General features: G+C 40.9%; 1 non-coding gene and 1 pseudogene across 2 annotated transcripts; both read left to right on the top strand.

Annotated features, from left to right (window-relative positions):
• Positions 1-1392: 1392 nt before the first annotated feature.
• On the top strand, positions 1393-21122 carry LOC120888247 (vitrin-like; annotated as a pseudogene). The gene is made up of 5 exons (XR_013436463.1): positions 1393-2017; positions 10052-10155; positions 13719-13944; positions 17141-17642; positions 20409-21122. The product of XR_013436463.1 is annotated as a vitrin-like (transcript).
• On the top strand, positions 9210-9281 carry Trnaa-agc (transfer RNA alanine (anticodon AGC)). Its single transcript has one exon. It is a non-coding gene; the product is annotated as a tRNA-Ala (tRNA).
• Positions 21123-21412: the final 290 nt, after the last annotated feature.

Raw genomic sequence — 21412 nt, 5'->3', positions numbered from 1 at the left:
TAGTGTCTTAGCTTAGTGTGAAGTATGTTACCTCTCAGACTCTTCTATTTTGGATTGTCTGGGTCTTTGATTTTTTTCCCTTGGGTCTTATATGGCTGTCCAAACTAAAGTTCAAGTTTTTTTCTGATTGTTCAATACCCAAAAGGGGAAAAAATGGCTTTTATTCCATGTACTTAACTGGATTCCCATGTCTTGTCAAATTTTGACCATGTCATTCTTTGTTATCTTGTCAGCTTTGTGTTTCTTTTAAGAAGATTATAAAAATATTTTGTACAGAATTTATAGCTGTTTTCAATAGGAGAGTTGCTGTAGGGCACCATTACTGGAAACTGAATTTTTTATGTTACTTTCCAAATCTAACAAATAAGAATGACTCTAGTAATTATCTTAGGAACAATACCACTGATGGCAAACAGTTCTTTTTTTCCCAATGGATTTAAATTCCAAGTAGACTTGTAGACTTTTCTTTTGCCACTTAAAATTGTGTCATCATCCCATTGTTTCCTAGATTCCAATAATTCTCATGACAACTCAATAATCATTTTTTATCATTGTTTTTCTGTATATAATGTGTCTTTTTCCCTCCCTCTGGATGAATTTTGAGCAGTATATCATTATGTCCGTAAATGTGTTTTTCTTTTATATGTATTCTGATAATTTTTGTTTTGTCATTTATTCACTAAAAGTTGGAATATTTTGACCAATACTTCTTTAAGTGATTTTTTATACCTCTTTTTCTCTATTTTTTTTTTAGACTCCAGTTATATATATATATGCTACACCATTTGATGCTATCCTACAGGTCACTGAAATTTGTTCATTCCCCCCCTCCCCCATTTTCTGTGCTTCTGAAACTCTTTCAATAATTTTACTGACATACCTTGAAGTATATTCACTTGTGTCCAATCTGTGTTGATCCTACTCAATAAATTTGTAATTTCAATGTACTTTTCAGATCTAGAATTCCCATGTAATTCTTTCAATTTCACATTTTCACCTTGTCTACCATTATATTTACATGCTTATTTAACATATTTATCAGAATATTATTTTACAGTCCTTGTCTGCTAACTCCAAGATCTGATTGTCTCTTACCCCTTTCATATTGTTGTTATTGACTGCCTCCCCAACCCCCACCTGTTACCCTACTCCTGTCTCTTAATGACATTTCCCTATGTTATTCATTTGTATAGCATTGTTAAAAATTGTATTTTGAACATTATGGATAATACATTTTAGAAACTCTCGATTCTGTTATCTTCCTGTGAAAATATCGCTTGTATTTTTTCAAACAATTAAGTTATTGATGGATCAAATATCTCTTGAAAAGGTTTTGTTATGTTTTATTTTTAAGTTTTGTCAGGGTCATCTATATAGGTTTTGCTAACAATCTTATGGTGGTTTTCTTTCTTTTTTTAAAAAAAATATGTTTAGTTGTAGATGGACACAATACCTTTATTTAATTTATTTATATGTGGTGCTAAGGATCAAACCCAGTGCCTCATATGTGCTAGGCAAGCACTCTACCACTGAGCCACAACCACACCCCTATGGTGGTTTTCTTAATCCTGGAAAGTGTTTTTTTATTCTAAGTCATACCCTTTCTGTAGACTCAGTGAAAAACCTGAGATATTTGCCAAGCCTATCTAATTCAGCAGGACATGGGATTCAAATTCTGTCTCACTGACAGTGGATATCTGCAGAAATCTCTCCTTGACTTTTTAGATCTTCCTGTTGATGTTTTTTCCCCCTGAGGATTCTCAGTATCTCATTCCATACAATCACGTTTGAACATGTGCCAAAAATTTGAAGGGAGTCTATAGATTTGGGGTTTCCCCTTCTTTGACTCTCTTAATCAAACATAGGTTCTATGCTATCACCCAAAAACTCTTTCTTTGAAAATTCTTTGCCTTGGATAGAGCATATGGAAGACTAGCCTTTCCAGAAGTTGAGTGCCATTGCTCTTTTTCATGTGCCAGAAGAGGAGGATTTTGAGATGGCCTAATAATATTGTCAGGTAATAATCATCTTGATAACATACATGAAGTTTTGTCCCCTGGTTTGGACATGGAAAGTGAGGTTCTTTATAGAGGTTCATTGCTTTTCTTATTGCCTATGAGCCTTCAACAGCCAAAGGTTCACCCAAGAAAACAACTGAGAAGTGCCCTAGGGTATGGGATGGAGGGAAACTCCTAGTGCTTTACTGTCCAGACTTGAATTCTAAGTTACTTGAAGTAATTTTCCAGGTAGATGAGGAATGTACATGGAAAGGAGAGGTATTTGGGTAGATATTTTGATTTTCCCTAACTCTTGATGTTTGGGGCTATCATTTTACTTAGGCTTCTTCTTCCTTTTCTTTTTCTTTTAGTTTTAGATGAACACAATGCCTTTATTTTATGTGGTGCTGAGGATCGAACCCAGTGCCTCACCCATGATAGGCAAATGCTCTACCACTCAGCCCAAACCTCAGTTCTTACTTATTATTTGCTTCTGAATATAGAGGCCACACTCTGTCTCTGAATATCACCTGTTGCCCAAAACCATTAACTTTTCAGAAGGTATCCTAATACTGCCTCTATGAATGAAAGAGTAGGAACCCTACCAAACTTAAATATTTTTTAAAAATGGTATTAAACAAAATTAATGGAATTAATTTCAGTTTCATAATAATGTAAGGACACTGACCATTCAGTGAGGATCAGCCACCCACTTCCTAAAAATGAATTCTGTTTGAGCTGCTTAGATTTAGTATGTGGCAACAGAGCCCTTTGATACCTACATCTATTAATCATACCTTTAGTCACAAGAATCACATGATCGAAATTTATTGCATGTGTGCAAAGGGCATTTTGCTCAGTGAAATTCAAAAGCAAGCACTTCCTATGAAACAGTTATTTACTGAGATCCTTGAGCTATTAGTGTCAAGGTGAAATAGAGTGGTCAGCAGTATATCTAGTGAATTTTTGATAAGTAAATTAAGCTATTTCCAGGCAGTAAAATTTGTGTCCCTTTTAAAGGTAGATTTGATTTGCCATTCTTGGGGTTTATCCAAGAATAGGATGATCTTTAGTAACTGAAGGTTTTCAACACATGTGCTCAAATAAAAATCTTCCAATTGCTATTATTTTGTGAGCCACTAACAGGATAATTCAACATAGTATATTTCTTTCTATCTCTAATCATTTATTTATTCAACATTTGCCAAGTTCTGCCTGTATTACAATCCAGGCCCTGAGGATAGACAGGGACTCAAGGAATTCACAGGTACTCAGAAATCCTTAGAGCAAGTGACACATGCCTAATAGAATTGTCTTCAAGGTCTTGTGGAAACCCAAAGAGGAGATGACGAGTAGATAAAGAAGGATGAGCCGGAGTGTTCCGGGCTGAATTTTGGAAGAAGGACATTCGGTGAGAGGGGATGCACCTGTAGGACACAGGCAAAACAGAAGCTCCCCATGACTGTGCCAAGGGCACAGCAGGATGGGGTGGGAAAAGTCTGGGTAGTGAAGGGAAGCACCTTAGGACTGCTATGACACACCCAGAAGTTTGGATGTCCTGCAAACAGTGGGAAGCACTAGAAGATCTTAAGTGGGATTTAAGCAGTGTAATGCTTATAGATTCCTCTGGGAAGAGTGGGGAGAAAGCACTAAGGGAAATAATACTAAAGCAAGGAACAAATCAGGAATTTGCACAATTTACCACAGAATAAATGATGGTAGGATTATCTATCCATTGAAAAGAAATTAAGAACTGGTCCATGCTACAACAGGGATAAACCTCAAAAACATTATGCTAAATGAAAGTCACAAGGGTCACATATTGTATGATTCCATTTGTATGAAACTTACAGAATTAGTAAATCTATAGAGTTGATTGTAACCAGAAGGAACAAAAAAAGTGGAATGGCAAAAGTTGTGGGGTTTCTTTCTGGAGTGATAAACATGTTGATTCGGGGGGGGTGGGTAGATACACAACTCTGTGAACATAGTAAAAGCCATTAAGTTGCACACTTAAAAGAGGTAGATTTTATAATATGTGAATTATACCTCAATAAGGAGTATTTTTTAAGAAAAAGGAGAATGATGAAGCCAGATCAAGAGATGCACCAATGCTCTGATTACAACCTGGCCACCTGTGTGGATGGGCCTACCACAAATCAGGACAGGGAGTCAGAAGGATTACAAGCTTCTTTCTGCATGTTTGGTTTGAGATGTCTACAAAGTTGTATTAGTCGCCTCAGACTGCCATAACAAAAGGTCATCAATTAGGTGACTTAAACTACATTTTTTTTCTTATGATTCTGGAGACTCTAAAGTTTAATGTCAAAGTACCTGCAGATTTGGTTCCTGGGGAGAGTCTTCTTCATGGCTTATAGATGGTTGCCTTCTCTCTGTTCTCACATGGTAAACAGAGAGATTTCTGGTCTTTCTTCCTCTATATAAGGACACTAATCCCATCATGAAGACCCCACCCTTGTAACCTCATCTTAACCTATTTGCCTCCCAAAGGCCCATCTTTGCATGCCTAGTCTCCACTGGGGACTAGGATTTCAACATATTGATTGTGAGGTAACAAAAATATTCAGTCCTTAACAGCAGTATCACGATGATGAAAAATAATAGCTAAGGGAACTTATAAGAGGGTCTAGAGATAAGAATTTGAAAGAGTTCATCATATACTTAGTATTAAAACTATGAATGTGAATAAAACAAACTGAAGAGGAAGAGGGAGGAGAAGCAACAGTTGGGGCTAGACCACTAGGAAGGCCAGAGCCTCAGAAGCAGACAGAAGAGCCACCTGAGGAGGGTGAAGGAAGCTGGCAGGAAGCAGAGATCAATAATGAGCATAAACCCACCCAGTCTATCCAGGTCACGGGACTGATTTGAAGTCACTGAGAATACAATTTTGCTAAATCAGGGAATTTGGTGTTCAAGTGGGCCAATCCTGGACTGTGCACAGTGACAGGACCCTCTAGCTGGACACCGAGCCCTGGTTTGGGGGCTTTCAAGCAATGCAGAGGACTCTGGCTCACCTGCCCCATGGCTGGGAACTTCATTTTATTCCAAGTGCCATTTCATTTTGCTAATGAAGTGTTTATGTTCAGCTTTCATCAGAATTAGGATTCATTTAGTTCAAGTGCTTTGTAATTAATATCTTATGTTAATTAAACATTGTATAAAATGTTTAATATATTAATACATCCCACAAATGTGCTGGGGATTGAATTCAGGGCCTTGTACATTCCAGGCAAGCACTCTACCCACTGAACTATATCCCCATCCCATTATTTGTATTCTTGATGACTGGAATTCTATTTGGAGTGAGATGAACTCTCTGTAGTTTTGATGTACATTTCCCTGATTGCTAAAGAGATTGAACTTTTTTTTATATATTTGTTGGCCATTTGCCTTTCTTCTTTTGAGAAATATTTACTTAGGTCATTTGTCCATTTATTGATTGGGGTTTTTTGGTGTTAATTTTTTGTGTTCATTATATATTCTGGCTATTAATCCTTTATCAGAAGAGTAGCTAGCAAGGATAATAGGTTTCAGATCTAAAGATAGAGGTTATTATCTTAAGTATCTATCAATTCTTATTTTTTTAATGTTTTTTATCAACAAGAAGAAATGTAAATTCAGAAAGAAGGTACAGGGAAAAAAGGACACAATGACAAACCTGGACCTAATAAAATATGCTTGTGTATTAAATCTAAGAATCTTTTTGAATAAGAATTATAACACTTTAGTTTGTATTGCAAAAGGGCAATATTAAAATTATTAACAAAAACTATGGGACATGAGGTCAGAGTTAAAGAGGCCTAGAATTCTCATCAGGTTAAGAGGAGCGTACAAGTAAAAAATAACTTAAATTTTTTATAGCTGCGCATGAAAGGACAACACTAAAAGTTCAGAAGTATAATATATAAATTCTGAAAATAACAGAGAGGGAGGAGGGAACATAGAACAGGTGGTTATTCTATCAGAAGATAGAAAACTAAATAACGTGGCTGCATAACCAATGTGATACTGCAATCTGTACATTTGGAAAAATAAGAATTCATACCCCATTTGAATAAAATGTATGATAGGTCAAGATCATTGTAATGTTTTGAGCAACTAATAAAAATTTTTTAAAAAATCAATCAATAAATAAAGTTAAGAATAGTACATAAAAACAAGTAATGAACTTAAATAAAACCAATGTTCGTAATCCTAATAAATATAAATAAATTAATAAAATGGAGAGATTTGTGAGTTAGAATTTTTTTAAAAAATTCAGTTGAATGTTATTTCAAGATTCACAATAAACATAAGGACAAAGGAAAGGGTGACTATTAAGGCCCTGTGTGTTAGACTGGATTACTATTGGTCCCAATTTTTCATTCCCCTCCAATTCACACTCTTGCCATAGCCTCTTCCTGACTAGTGAAGATTCTTGCTTCTTGGCTTTGGACTTAATCATGGGACTTCCTTTGGCTAGAAATGACAGTGTGCCAGTTCTGAGCATCCCCACGTGTTTTCCATTGTCCTCTTGCTGCTTTGCCTTTGCCATGAGCACTTCTCTTATAAAGTTGCTGTCCCAGTAGCACCAACACTAGAATACACCCTTGTGGAAGAGAGATTCCCCTGCCAACCCACAGGACCACAGCAAGAAGCAGAGCTGTCCGGCCCAGCCCAGCTTAGATCAGCAGAGCCCAGCTGATCAGTGTTCTGTGAATCAATCTTTTATTTTAGTCTCCATGTGCTTACTTGGCATAATAGGGAGACATAAGGCCTATAATCTCCTGCCTACCATTTTTAATCCTGGTTTTGTACAAGGTGCTTTTGTATTTTCATACCCTGCCAGCTCAGCAGCCCTCGGGAATGCTACAATCTGCAGGATGGCCTCCAGTTCTCCATATCCTCCTTTAGGTCTTAATCCCTTTTATGCTATTTAAATCACAGTGACTTCTCTGCATTTATTTTTTGTCAGATTGGCCTAGAATTTTGTGGGTGCTGTCCAATACTTGATACAGTGTTTTATGGCTCATTGGTTGCAGGGAAGCACTTGGGAGTAGTGATCTTTTCAACTTTTAAAAAATAACATAAGGAAGAAATCCACCATTTCCTTTCCTCTTCTGAGTTTACCTTTAGCTCCTAATATGAGTGGCTCCTATTTATTATTTAATCAAAATTGTACCTCTTTTTTTTTGGCATGCTAGAGATTAAACCCAGGATGCTTTATCACTGAGGTTCATCCCCAGCCCTTTTTATTTTTCATTCTGAGACACGGTCTCACTAAGTTGCTGAGGCTGGCCTCAAACTTGCCATCATTTTGCCTGAGCCGCCTCAGTCAGTGGGATTACAGGCATGCACCACTGTGCCTGGTGCCTCTGATGTATTCTTAACAACATCTTCCTTGTAGTTTTGAGAGCTTTTTTGGGACACCTATCCTCCACTATTTATAAGTTGTCTATGGTCCCCATTTGGCTCCTTCAATTTTTGGAAAGCTATGTTTTTCCTGTAATAACCTCTTTGCTTCTGATAGATAATAGTGATGTAACAAGAAGGCTGTGCTATGGCTTCCAGAGAAAGTCACAAAAGTTAGATGGGCTTCTCTCAGGCATGAGATATAGCGCCATTGGTTGTGAGCTCAATGTTAATTGATAATTTGGTACATTCAGCAATAGGAGAGGAGATTTGCTGATTGGTATGTGAGTGTGCTTCATAAAGTGTGTAAGTAACATCTACCATGTGTGGTGAAGCTGTGGAAAAGATGGAAAAGAGACCAAACTCAGGAATTCATGAGGTGACAACTGACTAAAAAGCAAATCACCAAACAAAGCCTAATGGACAGCACTGTTATGAGACTGAAAGCCAAAGACATTTACACATTATCCAAGGTCAAGAAAAGCATTAAACCCTTCTCACCTAATGATGTATTATTAAAAAAAATAGATATCATTAATTTTTAAGAAATATTAACTTTCAGTATCTTCAAAGACAAACACATGTAAAATAGGTAATGTGTTGATCTGTTGATGATACTACTATGACCAGAGGTACACAGGAACGGATCCCTGTGTTTGTTTTAGGTAACATGTCAGTGTCCCCTACCAGCCAATGCTTGTGGTGGCTGAAAAACATGACCACAAGGAATAACAAGACTTTCTGGGTGTAATGATGCATGCCTGTAATCTCAGCCACTCAGAAGGCTGAAGCAGGAGGATCGCGAGTTCAAAGCCAGCCTCAATGGCAAAAAGCGCACATGGATGCCATCCCCAGTACCATGAAACAAAACAAAAACAAAGTAACAAGATGATATGGAACACAGGAAAGAGTGAATAGTTCATTTTGGCATTTTGACTAGAATATAGGATATCTTGGAAAAGAAGAAGAGGGGAGAGAGAGAAAAAGAGAGAGGAGTATCACCAAAAGTTAGAACCAAATCATGGAGGCTTTGAAAGCCAAAATATGAAGCCAAACACTGGGAGTACATGAGTCTGGGTTTTGTTACTATAAAGAAATTGTTTGAGGACTGGGGTTGTGGCTCAGCCGTAGAGCATTTGCCTAGCATGTGCAAGACCTTGGGTTCGATCCTCAGCACCACATAAAAATAATTAAATAGAATAAAGGTATTGTATCCAACTACAACTAAAAAATAAAAAAAAGAAAGGTTTGAGCCTCCATCCATCACTATATTGCTTTGTAAGAGTGTAAGTGTGTGACTACCTCCTCAGATAAGGACACTAGATGCTCAGCTAAGAGGTCCAAAATTCCCCATTTCCTGATTGCTTTGCTGTTTTTACTTGTTTTCCTTTAATCCTCACCATGGGACTTAGTTTTCATCTGGTGGGAAGTTGCCCCAAGGCCTTACCTTGGTTGAACTTATTTTAAATTTCTTGTCTTCCCTGAAAGTGGCTTTCTATCCCCCCACCCCAGCTTTACATCACCTGCCATTTTGATTAGCACAGCTTATGGAAATAACTCAGATCACCTTGAGATACCTAAGAAGATTAGAAAAGAGGGAAAAAGGAAGGGTGGGAAAAGAAGCAGAGAATGTCTTCTGTCTCTTAGATCCTGGTGACTGGTTCCCTGGTGACTGCATTGTCTATCCTCAAGAACTCAGTAGGGATCTACTGTCAGGCACCTTTGCTGCCCAAAGCAACTTCTCATTGATCTACTTCTGGGGATCTTGGAAAAGATACTTTGAAAGTCTCCTCCTGGGTTGGGAGTGTAGCTCAGTGGTAAAGCTCTTGCCTAGCATGCAGGAGGCCCTGAGTTCAATCCCCAGTACCATCAAATTTTTTAAAAAAAAGGTCTCCATGCCCACACTTGAGGACTTAGTAACATATAGCCCAAAATAGCCTCATAATATGCAGGTCCTCTTTCAAAAATTGTTAAGAATCCAAATGGTGGTAGCAAAGCAGTAAACCAACCCCCATCTGACTACATGGATTGCACACTCATACAGTGGGTCACAGTTCTGAAATAACCTCTCTCCATCCCCTGTTTTAAGGGTCCGGCGAAACGTCGGAGTAAGAGACCACAAGAGACTGTCTTATGCAACAGCAGAAGGGTGGGTTTATTTGGAGACCAGCATGCTGGGGCCCGAGCTCTCTATAGCGAAGAGAGATAGAGCCCTGAGAACAGCTTGAGCAGAGCTTATACAATTTCCCTGGAGAGGGCAGCGAGAGAAGTTACATTTTGTAGTTTGGCAGTTGGGGACAGCTCATTCTGGGAAAAGATTAGCAGACAGTCCACAGTTAGGAACAGCACATTCTGGGAACAAGATTAGCAAACAGTTCTTAAAATTTCAACAGTGTTTTGTTAAGCATATAGAGAAATGGAGTGACAAGTACCTATTTTATTAACCTTTCCCCTGTGAAGGATCCTGGTCTCTGTCTTCCCATCACTCTGCCCACAGTGGAACATTTTATGAACCACAGTTTAAGGCTTTGAAGCAGCTTCTCTTTGTTTATAAAAGAATTAAGTATTATTTTTACCTTTCTTGACAGTAATAACTTTTGAGCTAATTTATTTATTTATTTATTTTTGTTCTACCTCTTCAGTGCCAACCCTGATAACCAGTTTAACCTCAAAACTCACATGAATTCTCAAGACCTGAAGACAACTATTGAGAAAATTACCCAGAGAGGAGGGCTTTCTATTGTAGGTATGTGACCCCACTTCAGATAATTCTATCTTGTTGCCATGGTTCTCTTTCTATGTGGTTGTCTTCTAACATTCTATATTAAAGGAGGAAAAAAAAGAATCCATCAAGAAATGACTCATGTAACATCTGTGTCTTTTCTAAAGTATTATAATGAGTTCAGGTGGCAAGAATTGTCAAAACATGTGTGTCATCTAGTTCCAGCTTGCTTGGTTCCTCGGGATGCCAACATTCTTCAGGACAAGCAGGACTGCTGTTGTGACTATTTCCTGGTTGGACTCCAAGTTGCCAAGATTGAACATTAAATCCCACCACCAATTCCATCAGAAAGAAGTTCAGTGCTCCTTGTTGTCTTGTTTAAATCAGCTACTGTTGCAGCAATGACTTTGCAAACAGAGTCTTGTCCTCTATTTCAAGATGAATCTTTTGTGATGTTTGAGCCTTTGGAGGGGGAAACAGAAGTTCAAGATGTAATCCTCATGGAGCAGGTTCAGAAACTCCATTTTATCATTTCACCAAGAGGTGACGGGGCATTAGGAAACAACAGTTTCACATTTTCACACTAACCGTGCTCAGACTGTCAAAGAACCAATGCCAATGTGTAATTAATGTATAAATGTTAGCCTGATTTTGGGGGACACAAGGGGGGATGATTATATGCTTCTCAGGGAACCTGTTCATACCATCAAAATCCAAAGGACTGGAGATGTGGGCCACATTTGCTTGGCATGGAGAATCTACATGCAGGGTGTAGAACTATCTTATCCTTGAGGGAGTTACAATAAATCTGATTAATTATTTTCCTCCCCCAACCCTGAGAGAACATTTTGTAGCCATCAAACATAAGAATCAAGTAAATGCAGAGCTTGTCACTTTTGAACAATGTTAAATAAACACTGACCAAGCTGCTGTTCTGCATGCCCCAAATTCCAAAGCATCTTCATTACAAACATGATAAAGCTGATTTCTGACTTGTTCTCCACTTAATCCTTCCATGAGCAAAATTTTACTGGAGAAAAACTTCAGAAGACAACTAACTTCCCTGAGGAGATCAGAAAGGTGTTTCAACCTAATCAGTATACCATTTTCAGTGTAGCACAGGTTTGAATTCTGCCTCTGGTTCAGGGTTTGGGTTCAGAGAACAGAATACAACCAGCTGGTTCAGGTATAAAGTGATTTATTTCAGAGCATTAAACATTATGAGAATTATAGAAAGGACTGAAGAAGCAGAATTTGGGAGCTTCTTTTGGAAACGGGGCTTCCAAAGGAGCTGCTACCTCTTCCAAAATCTAGAAACAACTTTCTGAATTCTGCCACCATAACCTCTTCAGGAAACTGCTTCAGCAGGAAGCCTACAATTAGGAAGCTTCTTCTACATCTGCCACTCCAGAACCAAGTCCTCCCTGACCCATTCTTACCCACAAAAGGGCTAATCTGCACCCTCTCTCCTAACACCATCAAAGCTAACAACCAACACAAACATGTCTGTCAATGGTGCTCCAAGAGAAGTCAAATACTCTACAGATTCTCATCAGCATAAACTGCTGAAAGAAAAATACAGCCCCTGCCTGCTGTCATCTTCTAAATCTCATGTAAATACATCAATTTGTGAAAGTAAAAGAAAGCTGAAAATCTAGATGCAAGAGAGTATGGACATTGTAGTTTTCAGACATCCAGCATCTGGTTTCAAGACCCACTACAAGCCTCGCACAATGGTGTATGCCTGTAATCCATCAGCTCTGGAGGCTGAGGCAGGAGGATTGCAAGTTCAAAGCCAGCCTCAGCAATTTAGCAAAGCCCTAAGCAACTCAGTGAGAACCTGTCTCTAAATAAAATATATTTTTAAAAAATGGCTCACGATATGACTCATTGGTTAAGTGCCCCTGAGTTCAATCCCTAGTACCAGAAGAAGAAGAAGAAGAAGAAGAAGAAGAAGAAGAAGAAGAAGAAGAAGAAGAAGAAGAAGAAGAAGAAGAAGAAGAAGAAGAAGAAGAAGAAGAAGAAGAAGAAGAAGAAGAAGAAGAAGAGGGGGAGGGGGAGGGGGAGGGGGAGGGGGAGGGGGAGGGGGAGGGGGAGGAGGAGGGGGAGGGGGAGGAGGAGGAGGAGGAGGAGGAGGAGGAGGAGGAGGGAAGGAAGGAAGGAAGGAAGGAAGGCAGGAAGGCAGGAAGGCAGGAATCAACAACAATAAAAATCCACTGCAAGGTGGGTGAAATGTGCATCAAGCACTGGTTCACTGTGGGCTCAACTAGACTCAAGATTAGGTGGGGTCAAAGTGATCTTTTGGCTCTTTATGGTGCCTAATATTGAGCCAGAAAGGACTACTGGAAGCTTTGGGACTTGATGGAAATTATCCCTTGGCCATGGAAGCAGTTTTCAGCAGCCAATGTTTTCCCTTAGCAACCAGGTTCAGTGCAGACAGTTCACAGGGGTTCACTAAGACACTTCTCCTGGACTTTAGATGTAACCATTTGATACTTTAATTTGACAGGTAAATATTATACTGCCCAAACCAGAGAAGCATTGAGTGTAATAATATTTACTTAAAGAAGGTGGTTGTTAGCTGTTATTGGGGACTCATTTGAGAATCTCCAAAAAGAATATGTATGGCCTTGCTACCCAGATAGTACTCATACACAAGATCCTGTGTATAATTTCAGAGGATGCATGGGTATACATACACATCTCTCTCACACACACATACACACACACACTGGTTCCACACAACCCAGCAAGGGAGCCTTGTCATCCCAATTTGCCCAAGGGAACTTGGGCTTTTAGCACTGAGACTGGGAAATTAATGGGAAAGTAGGATAGTTTGTCATCTAGTTGACTCTGAAAATGTCCTGAGACCCTGCACATGGGAAAAAGGCATCTCAAGGTTTCACAAAGCCTCATGATTGTTGCACTCAGCTGAAGCAGATCATTGGCCTGGAAGTCTAGACCCAGAGACCATTAGGGACCACCCAGGGCCACACAGCCAGTGGTTGGCACAGCCAGGGCTAGAACACAGTCTCTCAGTTCCTGGTATAGCTCTTCCCTGGACAGCCAAACTTGGGACCCTGGCTTGGAACTGGCAGAAAGACCGCTGACCACAGAATACAGCCCTGCAGGCCCAGTAGCTCCCAGGATTTAGGAAGCCCAGAGAAGGCTACTGTCACTCCAGTTCAACTCCCCTGATCCTGTGCTCTAGGACACAATGTGAGGCAGCTTAGAGACTTAGAGTGAGTCTGACCCAAGCAAATAAGAGTCCCTTTATTTCTATGAAAGTCTTTCCCTGCTACTTGGTGGTCTCTATAAATTTTTTCAAGGCAATTAGAAATTAAAGGCTTAAAATGAAACTAAGGGAGTGATGTGACAGCTGCATTGTGAATGTGCCCCAGTGCCACTAAACTGTACACTCACAAATGCCGCTGAATTGTACACTTAAAACTAAAGTGGTTCAAAAAACAGAACAGTCAAACTGGGAGGGAATGAGTGTGTTTTTCTGGACCTTTTTGTGCTGCTGTGATCTGTTTCTGAATTTACCACTGGCATAATCCCTTAAAGCATGAGTCTTTTTTTTCTAGGCTGGGCCATCTCCTTTGTGACCAAGACCTTCTTTTCCAAAGCCAATGGAAACAGAGGTGGTGCTCCTAATGTGGCTGTAGTGATGGTGGATGGTTGGCCCACAGACAAAGTGGAGGAGGCTTCAAGGCTTGCAAGAGAATCAAGAATCAACATTTTCTTCATCACTGTAGAAGCTGCTGTGGAAAATGAGAGCACTATGTGATGGAGCCTAACTTTGCCAACAAGGTTTGTAATTGCCAGAGACTCACCCACAGTCAAGCTCCCCTATACTCTGAAAAGCTTAAATTCCGGGAAGATTGTTTTCTTGGGCTTTCAAAAGTGTATGAATCTCACATCTAGGTAGTGGTGTCTCCAATGAAGGAACTTCAAATTACTCTCTCAAAGAAAAGTCTCACACCCACCCAAGGCCAGCAGCTTGGGAACAGAAGGCAGGAGCAGTGTTCCAAAGGTCTCATGTGGAGGCTCTTCCTTGCTCCTCCCACAGCATCAGGGACCTCGACCAAGCAGTCCAGGAAGGCTTCATATATACACATGAGCATGCACATGTATGTACACACACACACACACACACACACACACACATTTACTTTCACACAAACATGCTACAAATTAATCAATCTGATAAACAAGAGAAGGGAGGTGTTGTGACATTTCAGGCAGGTCATGTTTCCAATGCTACTTCTGGGTTCTGCTGAGATGTCTGGCTGGACCTGTGGCAGGACAGATGGGATAGTTGGCCTCCTGTTCCAGTCTACTAAACCACCTTTGGTGTTTTCCAGTGGCTGTCCACGTAAACCTTCCTTCAAATGCAAAGCTTCAACTGAAGGACAGAGAAAGAGAGAAGAAAGAATGGAGGGAGGGAGGAAGAGAGCCAGCAAGCTTGCACAGCTTGTCTTTCTTTTTTTATTTTTTTTGTACTGGGGTTTGGTTCTAGGGGTGCTCTACCAGTGAGCTACATCCTCAGGTCTATCTATTTATTTATTTATTTATTTATTTATTTATTTATTTATTTATATTTGAGACAGAATCTTGCTAAGTTGCAGAAGCTGCCCTTGAACTTGGGATCCCTGCCTCTGTCTCCTGAGTTGCTGGGATCTCAGGCCTTGCCATCACGCCTGGCAAAATCTTATCCGTGATGCTCCTCCAACTTTATTATTATATGTTTTTGGAGCTAATAAGGCCGGACCTCCTGCAGCATAGCAGGCTGCTGACTTCTTCTTGCTCCATGAAATCCTCTTCATTGGCTTCGTGGCCCTGTGCAGCTGTTATTTCACTTGCTCTTTTCTTTTCTTCCATTATGTACCCTGAACATGGACCTTTTCAGGACTTAGATCCTGTTCATCCATCTTCCCTCACAATATTCTCTTCCTCCAGTCTTCCCAAGGCCACAGCTTCAGTTCTCATCTCTTGAGCTGTACAGTCTTCTCTGTCCAGATGAAAGACTCTCTCCCAGTACCTCCATACTATGGATTGAGCCCTAGGGTGCTCTACCACTGAGCTATATATCCCAGTCCTTTTTATTTTTAGACAGTCTCTTGCTGTTGCTCCTGCCTCAGACTCCAAAGTCATTGTGATTGTAGGCATGTGCCATCACACCTGGTGACCTTTCCCTTTTCGGAAGCCCTGTCACAACCTGAAGTCCTACATGCAGCAAGCCAAGTTCATCCTCATCTTTCCCACCTAAAATGTCTCCTTCTCGGGACTTTGCATGAACAGCCCCATCCATCCCAGAATTCCTCATCAGCTCCCAAACTGCATCCCTTTTCTCTTTGTTCTTTCTCTTGCCCAGTGACATCTCCCCACTTCAAGTCAGTATTTAACATCTTACCTGCCTTTCTCCTGGGTCTCCTGTGTAGAGATTTAACAGTGAAGCCCTACTCATGCTTATAAAGAATTCTTCCAACTTTGGGGCTCTTCCTCCAAACCCTTCACTGTTTCTCTTTGTTCTTGAGGCCTTCAAAAGCATGGTCCCAACCCTGCTTCTGGCCCTGCTGCTGTGACACCACAAAGGCCCTGTGCTCAGGCCAGTGGCCACCTGTCCCTGGCTAGCACCACCACTCTCTGCTGCTGGAATCTCACACAGGCTGTCTGATAGGGATACTGCCTCTTCATCCAGAAGATCAGCTTCCTACCAGCACTCAACCTCTTGTGCCGCCTCGTCCATAGAAAGTTTTGTAACCTGCTTTAGGTTTTTACAAATCAAATAAAACATGTATTTTTCCTGGAATGTTTAAGCCATTACTAGTTTCAAAATAATTTTTTAATTATACAGATTCATCCATAGTCATGAGGTCAGACATGCTCTGTGACCCGCAAAGGAAGGGACGGGAAGAAATGTTCCACCTAGGGCTGGGGATGTAGCTCAAGCAGTAGCGCACTTGCCTGGCATGCGTGCCGCCCTGGTTCGATCCTCAGCACCACATACCAACAAAGATGTTGAGTCCGCCAAGAACTAGAAAATAAATATTAAAAATTCTCTCTTTCTCTCTCTCTCTCTCTCTCTCTCTCTCTCTCTCTCTCTCTCTCTCTCTCACTCTCCTCTCCCACTCTCCTCTCTCACTCTCCTCTCTCACTCTTAAAAAAATGTTCAAATGTTCCACCTTAGGAACACTAGCCCTGTCACTTCCAGGAACACACCAGCAAGTTTGCTCAATGTTTATTTTTAGCTGACTTGAATTTTTTCTGGAACAAGCTTAGGCACAAGTAAATAAATATTTGTTTGCCTATTGGCAAGGTTGTCTGGAAGGCAGAGCTTGGGTTTTGAAGGCAGACAGCTAGGCAATCTAGTTTGGGGAACTCAGGCATGTCCCCTTGTAGTGGCCCTCAGTTTGTTCTCTAACAATGGGGGGGTCATTGTTCCCCTTGTAGGGTGAGGTGAGGATTGAATGAGAGAATCTCTCCAAGAGCACCTAGTACAACCCTGACCCATGTGACTACTTAGCAACTCTGGGGCCCCTTCCCAGTGGGTGCAGCCTGCTCTGGAAACATTCCTCAGTCACTTCTTATGTGTGCTCTGTTTTCCCCAGGATAACAAAAGCTTTCTTTAATTTTCTTATGCATTGGTGCTCACCAATGCCAGTCATGGCTGGCTGCCAGTACAAATGAATTGAGCTGAAGAGGCATAAATCTGAAGCAGAAATCAGTGACTTACATCTCCCTGTGAGTTTGCCTAGCACAAGGGCTTCCCACTGAGGCATTGTTATCTGTGGAGACAGGAGTGATTTCAGAGATTACTGGAGAGGTCTTTGTCTCAGCAAGTGCCTACATAGGGGAACAGAAAGGGAAAGAGCCATCAACAAGGACTAGCACAGTAAACAGGAGTCTGTTTGCTTCTTCACCCACCTGGAGGCCCAAGGTAAGGGTGCCAGGTTGGGGGACTTGACTGTTGACCTGGTGATTGTCCCTCCCCTCTGTCCTCCAGGCTGTGTGCAGAACCAATGGTTCAATGTGCAAAGTTGGTTGGGCTTCTCCAAGACCATGCAGCCCCTGGTGAAGCGGGTCTGTGACACTGACCGCCTGGTCTGCAGCAAGACCTGCTTAAATTCAGCCAACATTGGCTTTGTCATTGATGGCTCCAGAAGTGTCGGGACAGGCAACTTCCGCTCAGTCCTGCAGTTTGTGGCCAACATCAGCAAGGAGTTTGAGATTTCAGACACAGACACACGTATCAGGCCGTGCAGTACCCTATGAGCAGCGGCTGGAGTTTGGGTTTAACAAGTACAGCACCAAGCCTGACATCCTCAACGCCATCAAGAGGGTGGGGTACTGGAGTGGTGGCACCAGCACTGGCGCCTCCATCCACTATGCCCTGGAGAAGCTCTTCAAGAAGTCCAAGCCCAATAAGAGGAAGCTGATGATCCTCATCACGGAAGGCAGGTCCTACGATGACGTGCGGATACCAGCCATGGCCGCCCATCAGAAGGGTAAGGGGAATCTGGCTCAGCCAGCTGCTGAGGCTCCTCTCTAGGGCAGGGAGAGGCTGTCCTTGGAGGGCAAGGAAGGCTCTGCTTTTCTCTCAAAAATGTTCAAAGCCATTAGAGGAGCAAATATTGCAGGTGTCTGAGTAGCAAAGAGGGAAGGATGAAGGGCAGCCAGAGACTCCCCCAGTGTCTTTGAAAACAGGGAGCCTTTCCTTGACCTCCTACATCCTGAGGCTTTTCCCACCAGGGCTTGAGACACTAAAAGGGAATTCTATTTTTCACTTTCTATGAAGGAAAAACAAATCCCTAGCTGTGTTGAAGACACCAATTTGTCCTTAAAGACTAATAGTGTTCTTTAAGGAAGTCGTACTATGTTTGTAAATTAGATATTGAGGGTTTGGGGTGAAAACCCTAAGAAATTTTGATTCAGAATATTTAAAAGTGATATTTCCATATAAAAATTTCTAAGTGGTCGAGAGAAGGCTCAAAAACACAAAAAAAATGAGGGCTGAGGATGTAGCTCAAGTGATAGTGTACTCGCCTGGGGCACTGGGTTCGAGCCTCAGCACTACATAAAAAAAATGAAATAAAGATATTGTGTCACCTAAAATTAAGAAATAATTATTTAAAAGAACACAAAAAATGAACAAAGTACTTAAGTGTTTAGAAAATAAATCACATTTATGAATTAATTAATATATATATGTATATATATGTATATATATGTGTATATATATTATTTGAGAAAATATATATATATATTATTTGAGAAAAAAAAAATATATATATATATATATTTTTTTCTCAAAAGTGCCATAAAATAGCATGAAAATATAATAGTCTGAAGAAACCCAAAATGATAATAATAATAGTAATATTAAATGGGCTGGGGTTGTAGCTCAGTGGTAGAGCGCTTGCCTAACAAGTGTGAGGCATTGGGTTTGATCCTTAGCACCACATAAAAATAAATAAATAAAAGGTATTGTAACCATCTACAACTAAGAAAAAGAAAAATAGTAACAATAACAATGATAAAACTGAATAAAGTAGTCAGAGGAACTGGAGACCTCTAAGTGCTAGGGTACAAAACTCACACAATGCAGTGGTCAATTATTTTTCCCTTTTCTGTGCATACTTTTAATATGGGTTATTTTTTCAGGATTTTTTGTATTCTTGAGAGCTGCTTTAAATCCTTCCTAAGACAATTCTCAATGAATGGGTGGTGCTAACTTCCAGAAACCAAAGTATCTTGACAATGCATTCAGGCAAAGTCTTCTCAGGGACTTGCCTTTTGCAGAGTCTGTAGGGCACCTTCACAATGGTGAGATGGTGATGTTCTTTGTGCCAGTTGTCACAAATTCCCTTGGTCTCACATCAGCAGAGTTGGTTCAAGGGTCATAAGCTACCTGCTCCAAATCCCAGAGTGAGTGGCACATGAGCCAGCTCTTGGCTCATCAGCCCAGGGCTTTTTCTAGCACATTTGTCCAAGCTCACGTTCAGTCCCACCCTCACTTATTTCTCTAGGAACCTTCTTTGGGCCTCACCCAGGAAGTGAGGGAATGAGAAGACTGTTTGAAATGGGAGCTCTCAGGGGATCATATTCTGAGAAGCTTTAAAGAACTGGGACCAATAGATACAAATTACATGGAGGCGGGTTCCTGCTTAGCCAAACACTGTGATTCATCTAAAAATGCAATGAGCATTGTGTTCCTAGGATAATCCAAGTCCAGAGTTAACAACTATCTGTCAGAATTGACAGTAGAAGGTTCTATGCAAGGGTGGTCTCAAGGATCTGAAAAGTTGCATACTGTTCTCTAGTCTTTATTTATTTATTTATTTATTTATTTTTTATTGGTTGTTCACAACATTACAAAGCTCTTGACATATCATATTTCATACATTAGATTGAAGTGGGTTATGAACTCCCAATTTTACCCCAAATGCAGATTGCTGAATCACGTCGGTTATACATCCACAATTTTACATAATGCCCAATTAGTAATTGTTGTATTCTGCTAACTTTCCTATCCCCTACTATCGGGGGATATTCTTTCTTTCTTTCTTTGAGCAAAAACATGGTCTTGCTCAGTCTAAGCTCAGTTCCCATGGCCACTTGACCAGCATTTTAAAACCCAAGGCTAACTTCCCCTAATTGAGACAATATTCAGAGAAAAGAAGCTGGAGAGGTGAGAAAAGGGACTGGCAGCTTATATGCAACATGATGAATAACTGAAAGCATATTAGACCAGAGCTATGTGAAGCATTGATAGCTCCTAATAAGCAGGACTGTACACCTAGAAGATGAGATGGGCCACTGGCAGAAAGGGGGCTGCAGGGCAGGTGCCTGGGCAGGAAGACCACCTCAGGTTCTGCCCTCTGTTTCCTGGCCATCCTGTGCATCCACCCTGGTTAACCTGAAGGTGGTATAGGAATAGGAGTTTGTAGAGTAGGGTCAAGTACCTGATATCCAACTGCCCCCAACCAAATCAAGAACTATCACAGCAGGCAGTCTCTCCATTTTCCCCACTAAAGATTGTTACCTCCTCTCTGAAATGGATGCTCAAAAGTATTTCTTGAATGAATGGATGAATGAATGGCCATACCTGGTCTTAATTCTAGAACCTAGAGTTCCATGGGAGTTTTTCTCTTTTGCTTGACATATTTCTGATTTAGGATTGGGTTGTGCTGACAGGGCAGCAAAAAGGCAAAGATTCATCAACAACACTTTTTCTTAGGGGCATTTATTTCATCTGATCTTTGTCCCCATAGGAGTGATCACCTGTGCAATAGGGGTTGCATGGGCTGCACAGGACGAGCTGGAGGTCATTGCCACTCACCCTGCCAGTGACAACTCCTTCTTTGTGGATGAGTTTGACAACTTGTACAAATCCAACCGCAGGATCATCCAGAACATTTGTACAGAGTTCAATGCAAAGCAGCGGAACTGAATTCAGAGCAGCAAAGCATAGCAAATGCTGCCTTACTGACTGGCTTTTTGGACCATCCCTGTGCTTTCTGGGGAACCCACAGGGTGGGCGAGTCTTGGGGAGGGCTTGGGCAAACAAGAGGCATTTCTATTCTTTGCTATTGCAGTTCTCATATGTCAAAATTTGGCACTGGAAATATGATCATGGACTTATAGATTAAATCAAAATGATAAGTCATTTTTAGGGTGCTGAGGATTTACATTTTGACAATTGTTTTCAAAATCCATGTTCAGAAGAGAGTGCAGCACTTATAATAGGCTTAAATGGAGCTTTTGTGAGAATTTTTTATTTTTATTTCTCATTAGAATTCTGTAACCCTCAACAAGTTTCATTTTGTCATGACAGTGTAGAAGTTGCTTAATTAAATGTTTAAAAGGATCATGTGCATTCTTTCTCTCTGTGTCACGTGTCATGGGGTGGGAGTTCTGTGATGCGGGCCACCCTCCACTCTTCCAGCCCAAGGTAACAACATACCCACTGGTACGGAGAACGTGGTAGGGTCCCTGTTGTTCCTAGTGTCTGAATCACTGAATGCCTGCATCACGCTGCTTTTGGGACACTGGCCCTTAAGGAACAAGTAGATCTTGCTTGAAAGTGGTGCTACCCAAATCCTGATTCTCAGGTTCCATCTTAATACCAGTGAAATCTGAGTCTCTGGGAAGAACTGGAATCCAAAACAAGAATTGACATGTTTTAAGAGATCCCCACTGATGCTTAGAGGTTGCTAGGATTAAGAACCACTGCACTACCTCAGAGGGATCAGTGTTACAGTCATTTCCTACAAGT

The sequence above is a fragment of the Ictidomys tridecemlineatus genome, chromosome 3, assembly GCF_052094955.1.
Source record: "Ictidomys tridecemlineatus isolate mIctTri1 chromosome 3, mIctTri1.hap1, whole genome shotgun sequence".
Taxonomy (NCBI): domain Eukaryota; kingdom Metazoa; phylum Chordata; class Mammalia; order Rodentia; family Sciuridae; genus Ictidomys; species Ictidomys tridecemlineatus.
Note: the sequence above shows the minus strand (reverse complement) of the source record. Positions and strands in the feature narration are given on the sequence as shown.